This window comes from Podarcis pityusensis, assembly GCF_964106645.2.
Source record: "Podarcis pityusensis genome assembly, chromosome: 3".
Lineage (NCBI taxonomy): Eukaryota > Metazoa > Chordata > Lepidosauria > Squamata > Lacertidae > Podarcis > Podarcis pityusensis.
Window position 1 is genome coordinate 115,663,415 of NC_138026.1, and position 6,744 is coordinate 115,670,158.

The 6,744-nt window shown below is 41.4% G+C and overlaps 1 long non-coding RNA gene across 1 annotated transcript; it reads left to right on the forward strand.

Annotated features, from left to right (window-relative positions):
* The first annotated feature begins 1,156 nt into the window (after nucleotides 1-1,156).
* LOC308472990 lies at nucleotides 1,157-4,354 on the forward strand. The gene is made up of 2 exons (XR_013983854.1): nucleotides 1,157-1,251; nucleotides 2,476-4,354. It is a non-coding gene; the product is annotated as an uncharacterized lncRNA (long non-coding RNA).
* Nucleotides 4,355-6,744: the final 2,390 nt, after the last annotated feature.

The window sequence follows — 6,744 nt, forward strand, 5'->3', positions numbered from 1 at the left end:
AAGACTCCCTGGAAAAGACTCTGATGCTGGGAAAGATTGGGGGCACAAGGAGAAATGAGTGACAGAGGACAAGATGGTTGGACAGTATTCTCGAAGCCACTAACATGAATTTGACCAGACTGCGGGAGGCAGTGGAAGACAGGAGTGCCTGGCGTGCTCTGGTCCATGGGGTCACGAAGGGTCGGACATGACTAAAGGACTAAACAAAAACAAATTGTATTGTATTGATATAGCCTAGAATAGCATTGGCCTTTTCTGCTGTTGAGTCATGCTAAGCTTGTGGTCCACCAAGACCCCGAGGTCCTTTTCACATCTACTGCTATCAAGCCAGATGTCCCCCATCTTATATTTGTGCACCTGGTTCTTCCTGCCTAAGTGCAGAACCTTACATTGGTCCCTAGTGAAATTCATTTTTTTAGCTTGGATTTTTTACTTCTCCAATCTGATAACGGTCGTTTTGAATTCTGATTCCATCTCCCACAGCATTAGCTGCCCTTACCAGTAAGCTGATGACACACAACTCTAATTCTCCACAATACCTGAACCAGGAGGAGCTGTGAAGGCTCTGAATTTGTGTCTCAATGCAACAGACGACTACATGAGAGTGGGTAAACTGTACTTGAATACTGGGAAGATGGAGGCTATTTGGATGACTCCCTTATTCGGGAGATAGGCAAGTTCTCTGTTTGGGATAAGGTTGCACTCCTTCTGAAGTGTGTAGCTTGCAGGTACTCTTGGATATGTCTTTGTCGTTAGAAGTCATAGTGCCCTCTGTGGCTGGGATTGCCTGCTACCAGCAGGCGCCTTCTGTTTTTGAAAGCTGCACCACCTTGGGTGGGTGGATGGGGGACATCCGTCTGTTTGAAATATAGATAGAAAGCTGGTTGTGGGTGTGAGGGTAGAATTTGAACCGAACCCAATTAATGAGAGCTGATAATTTAAATAAAGTTGAAAGAGGATGGTTTCTGTGATCTGGTACATTGGTGGGAGATAGAGGCTATCAAAGAAGTGAGGTGTGTCAAGGAACAACAAGGCAAGGAACAACCCACAGGAGTGGAATGTTCCTGAAATTATTAAAGTTGGATTCAGTTAAAAGAAAAATGGAGGGGTGTGTGTAGGACGAAATAGTACAATTAAATGCACGTAGCATATAAAAAGGAAACCCAGGAGAAGCTTCCAGAATCTTATTTGATAAAGCTGAAAACACCTGTTGTGACCATCAGAGACATCTTTTCCTTTCTTTTTGGGATTGTGAGTATGCTATCTCAGGTTGGAAGCGAATATCCTTTCCCTCGAAGCGGGAAATAGAATCAGCAGAATGCTCCTTTCAGAAGTGCTTTTGTTCAGTTAGAACAAAGAACAGGGAAAAGGGATTCAGCGTATGCTGGAGGGAATAATACTTCTCCTGAAGACACAGGTTCACGATCTGGTCACGCTCCTGGCTGCAGCCCTGAACATGGCTGTCTAGGTTTCTGCAGTGGATAGGAGTGGATTTGCATTTAAGGCTAGTGCACCAATTCCGCCTGTTCCTTGAGGTGAATGAGTTGCCCAAAGTGACACATGCCTTCGCTACATCCCGTTTGAATTATTGTAATGTGCTGTATGTGGGAATGCCTTAGGAAGGTGCTCAGAAACTTCAACTGGTTCAAAGACCTGCAGCCAGACCATTGACAGGGGCTGGTTATGGGGAGCACGGCACTTCATTGCTAGAACAGCTTCACCGGCTAGCAATCTGTTTCCAGGCAAAAGGAGACTTGCTGTTTCAAACGTTATGGCTTAGCACCTTGTATAAGTTCGTGGAGGGTAATATCTGTGTAACAATGTGAGTTCGATTTCACTAGGCTCGGTAGATTCTTTTGATGTAACTTTGGCTTTGAGGCAACTACGAGTCCCAAGTCCCAGGTGCAGAGGAGAATTTGTCATAAAAGATTTAGTGATAGCAATGGTCAGGGATGGATTTAGAAAAAGATTAGACTTATTCATGGTGAATAAGTCAATAAATGATTAGAGGTGGCCCAAGGCATCGTACTGACCGAGACAAGCTAAACAGTGCCCCTCTCAAATATGTTACCTGAGGCAGTTGCTTTATTTTATCTAATACAGTGGTACCTCGGATGCTTACAGATGCTTCAGGTTACATACGCTTCAGGTTACAGACTCTGCTAACCCAGAAATAGTACCTCGGGTTAAGAACTTTGCTTCAGAATGAGAACAGAATTCCAAAGCAGCAGCCGGAGGCCCCATTAGCTGAAGTGCTACCTCAGGTTAAGAACAGTTTCAGGTTAAGAATGGACCTCCAGAACGAATTAAGTTCTTAACTCGAGGTACCACTGTAGTAGCTCCAACAATGGCCATGATGGCTGCATATGCCCTCCAGTGACAGAAAAACACCTTATTTATTCTGCTGCTTTTAGTTGTCATTTCTGTTCGGCTCTACATTCACTGTTGTATTTTTATCCATGCTATTTTTGTCAGGGGCCCTCGTAGGGTGAATACTGAAATCCTTGCCTCATAAGGAATTGCTACATCCAGCCAGCCAGCACCGTTAGGCACAAAGCTACAAGCGAGAGTTAAAGGGAAGAGTAAAGCCTGAAGAGAAGACGATGAATGTTCTTCTTTGCACTGCCACTGCTGCCATGCTTTTCATCATGGCTGAGGCTCAGACTGCTAGCATGCCTTTTGAGAAAGAGTTAGGTGCCTCTCCTGAAGCCTTGCCTTTGGCTACCTGGCTAATAAAAAAGACTACCAAGTTGTATAAAACGCTGTGTAATCTGCGAGGCACATGTGATACCGATTGGAGTCATCTGCCTCAGGAACATTTGCTTATCCCAGAGATCCATAACGACAGTAAATGCTCCCCCTCTACATTTGAAAAGGAAGGATGCCTGGAACTCCTTGCAAAGGGACTTTTTTCATTTAGGATATTTTTGGAATACCTGCAGGAAACTTTATTTCCCAAGAAACCAGAGCTAACTCAGTACTTGTGGCCAGCAACAGAGTTTCTGGCCAATAACTTGAAGTCACAGCTGAAGAATCCTGAGTCCATGCAACCTATACCTGACGCCATTGACGATGATCTTGTTCATAAGATAGCAATGTATACTGGCTGGACACCTGCAATTCTCAGGCACACCATACTTAGAAGGTACCTGAAGTTTATGGATACAGCTGCAAGTGCAATTCGGTCCATAAACACATCATAGATAACAGTTAATGATGTGCATCAACTGGCATTTAGAAGAGGACAACCATTTGGACAAAAAAAATGACCTTGAGTTTACCAGGAAAAAAATGTTTGAGAAGCCGCACTGCAGCCCACAGCTGACCACATCCTAATCTCCCCAGTGGGCCAAGATTGAGAGGTGGAAAGGAGTACAGGTCATCAGTTAGAACCCATTTAAAGTCTCTGCAGCCATAAAACACACCTAAAAGTGGATAATTTGTGGAGAAAACCTTGAAGATGCCTAGAATACTTGCTCAACTGAAGAGAAAGCAGCAGGTGTTTAAAGTGCTTTGAATGCAAACTTCAGTCATTGGAAAGAAAGAAAAATAGAGGCTTGCAGAGAAAACTGGCAAAACCACTTTTCCAGTGCTTCCTAATGGAAGCACTTGACTAACTTTAAGTTAGCTTCAGAACCAAACAAAATATAGAAATATTGTTATACTTGAGCTACAAATGGCAACTGCATGTTTATTTATTCTATGTCCCATTAAGTCATCAGAACCCCCAAGAAGGTTACATAAAACATCCATTGTGTACCAATAAAAAGAGAAATTAAAAAGAAGTTTTCAAAATGTTAAAACCAGCAGTTTCGAAAACAAGAAAGCACAGCATATTGTTCTACCTGGAACAGGTGATATTTAGCTAAGAGACGAAACAGCAGTCATTCATTTATTATGGTAGGTCCTATGGCCTGCCCATGCTGATTTCTAAATTCAGAGAAACAACCAACAAATAACTATTTCCCTCCTTTTTACAGTCTCAAGAGACAGGACTGATCCATTTTCTGATTGAAACCACTCTTGAAAAACTGGTATATATACCGCCTAGTTTCAAAAATCAGAGAAAAACTTATGAAAAATAGGAAATTATCAATGCACAACATGAAGATTATAAACAATTGCTTCTCCACAGAACCATGTCTCAAGATTTATGATGATTATGAATAACTTTTGTAGGTAAAAGAATAAGAGGGAGAGAAAAATAAGGTTAACTTGCATGAAGAGTGTCACAGGTATAGGCTTATATATGATAAGATTGTTATAATGTCTCCTAGGATATTATTGCGAAGGGCAGGAATGGAATGTTATTGGTAATAAAAACAAACATTGAAATAAATTTCTTTAAAATCAATATGATTTCTTGTTCTACTAATTCTCCCCTCCTTCCTTCCTTCCTTCCTTTGGTAATTGCTTTAAGGTTTAACTGTACACATTCTCAAACAATTAATCACCCAGATGCATGGATCATGTTAATCACTTACAAGCAAGACGAAAAAGCGGGATGTTAGAAACAAGAAACTACAGGTTTCATAAGGAAGAGCAGGCATTAATAAGTGGAAAGTCTGCTGATTGCATATGGCAGAATTCCCTCTAACATTTAGAACCAGCAAGAATTTCTAGGACAAAAGAATGCTTGGTTTGTCACTGGGCAGAATGTTACAAGCAGATGGTACTCACATAACAAAGATGACTATGAACTGGCATTAATAGGTGCTTTCTGGGAGAAAGTATGGGATATGAATGTTAAAGCTAAATATATTTACAAGATTCCAGCTTCTTGCCTGTAGTTAGTTCAAAAACGTCTTCTCCAACCCATCTTCCAAAAGTGCAGCTTTCAAAAACGAAATTTTATGCCTGACCAAAAACAAAGGGCAGAGGAGGGAAAGTGGAAAGTGCTGAATAAAATGTAGGTTTTTGTAAGGGCCTCCAAAGTGTAGTCCATAAGGAACACACGAAGGTACATGGATCCTTTTGTCCATTATTCTGATTTGTAAAAAAACAAAAAACAAAACAGAAATAGCAATAAGATGGACACTGTAAGGGCAGGACTACTTAATTTATTTACTTGAATAAGCTTTTATTAAAACTTTTTTGTAATACAATACAATAAAATGAACTAATCTAGATAAAAACCAAAATGAAGAAAGAGAGAAAAGAAAATGCACCCAGAGGCTTTCCTTCCATCCCTTTACCACCTTCATGTTAATCCAAAACAGAGGCCAGCAATGGAAGAGAAAAGAAAATAGAAATAAGGAACAAGATAAAAAGAAGGAATGTAAGTAACAGGGGGAAAGAAAGAAAGAAAGAAAGAAAGAAAGAAAGAAAGAAAGAAAGGTAAACAGGACTTCTGGTTTTCCACCTGTCATTTACATAAAAGAAATCATCCAAAACATTCATTCTAATAGGACATCTGAGTGTTCTATTTTCAACTGAGCAATTTCAGACCCAAACGTTTCAAGTTCACTTCTTTTCCTTTCCACACAAAAAAACCCAAAAGCAGTTCTCTAATTACTATTATCAACAATGGGGGACACCTGTCTTACTAGCAGTACATGTGAAAAGGATCTAGGGGTCTTGGTGGACCACAAGCTAAACATGAGTCAAAAGTGTGATGCAGCAGCAAAAAACCAAGATAATGCTATTCTAGGCTGTACCAGCAGAAGTATAGTGTCCAGATCACAGGGAAGGAGTAATACTGCTCTGTTATGCCTTGGTGAGACCACACTTGGCGTATTGTGTCCAGTTCTGGGCACCACAATTTAAGAAGGATCATAGAATCACAGAATTGCAGAGTTGGAAGGTAACCCTGAGGGTCATCTAGTCCAATCCCCTGCAATTCAGGAATCTCAACTAAAGCACCCAACCACTGCTTTAAAAATTCCAAGGAAGGAGAGTCCACAACCTCCTGAGGGAGATTGTTTCACTGTTGAACAGCTCTTGCTGTCAGAATGTTTTTCCATATGTTTTGTCGGAATCTCCTTTCTTGTAACTTGAAGCCATTGGTTCGAGTCCTACCCTCTAGAGCAGGAGAAAACAAGCTTGTTCCCTCTTCCATGTGACAGCCCTTAAGATTTTTGAAGATGGCCATCATATCTCTTCTCAATCTCCTCTTTTCTAGGCTAAACGTACCCATCTCATTCAAACATACCCAACTCCTTCCATACCCTTGATCATCTTGGTTGCCCTTCTTTGGTTGACCACTCTGAACATGTTTGAGCTTGTCAACATCCTTCTCAGGAGTGATGTATGGAAGTGAGAGCTGGACCATAAAGAAGGCTGATTGCCAAAGAATTGATGCTTTTGAATTATGGTGCTGGAGAGTCCCATGGACTGCAAGAAGATCAAAGCTATCTATTCTAAAGGAAATCAGCCCTGAGTGCTCACTGGAAGGACAGATCCTGAAGCTGAGGCTCCAATACTTTGGCCACCTTATGAGAAGAGAAGACTCCCTGGAAAAGACTCTGATGCTGGGAAAGATTGGGGGCACAAGGAGAAATGAGTGACAGAGGACAAGATGGTTGGACAGTATTCTCAAAGCCACTAACATGAATTTGACCAGACTGCGGGAGGCAGTGGAAGACAGGAGTGCCTGGCGTGCTCTGGTCCATGGGGTCACGAAGGGTCGGACATGACTAAAGGACTAAACAAAAACAAATTGTATTGTATTGATATAGCCTAGAATAGCATTGGCCTTTTCTGTTGTTGAGTCATGCTAAGCTTGTGGTCCACCAAGACCCCGAG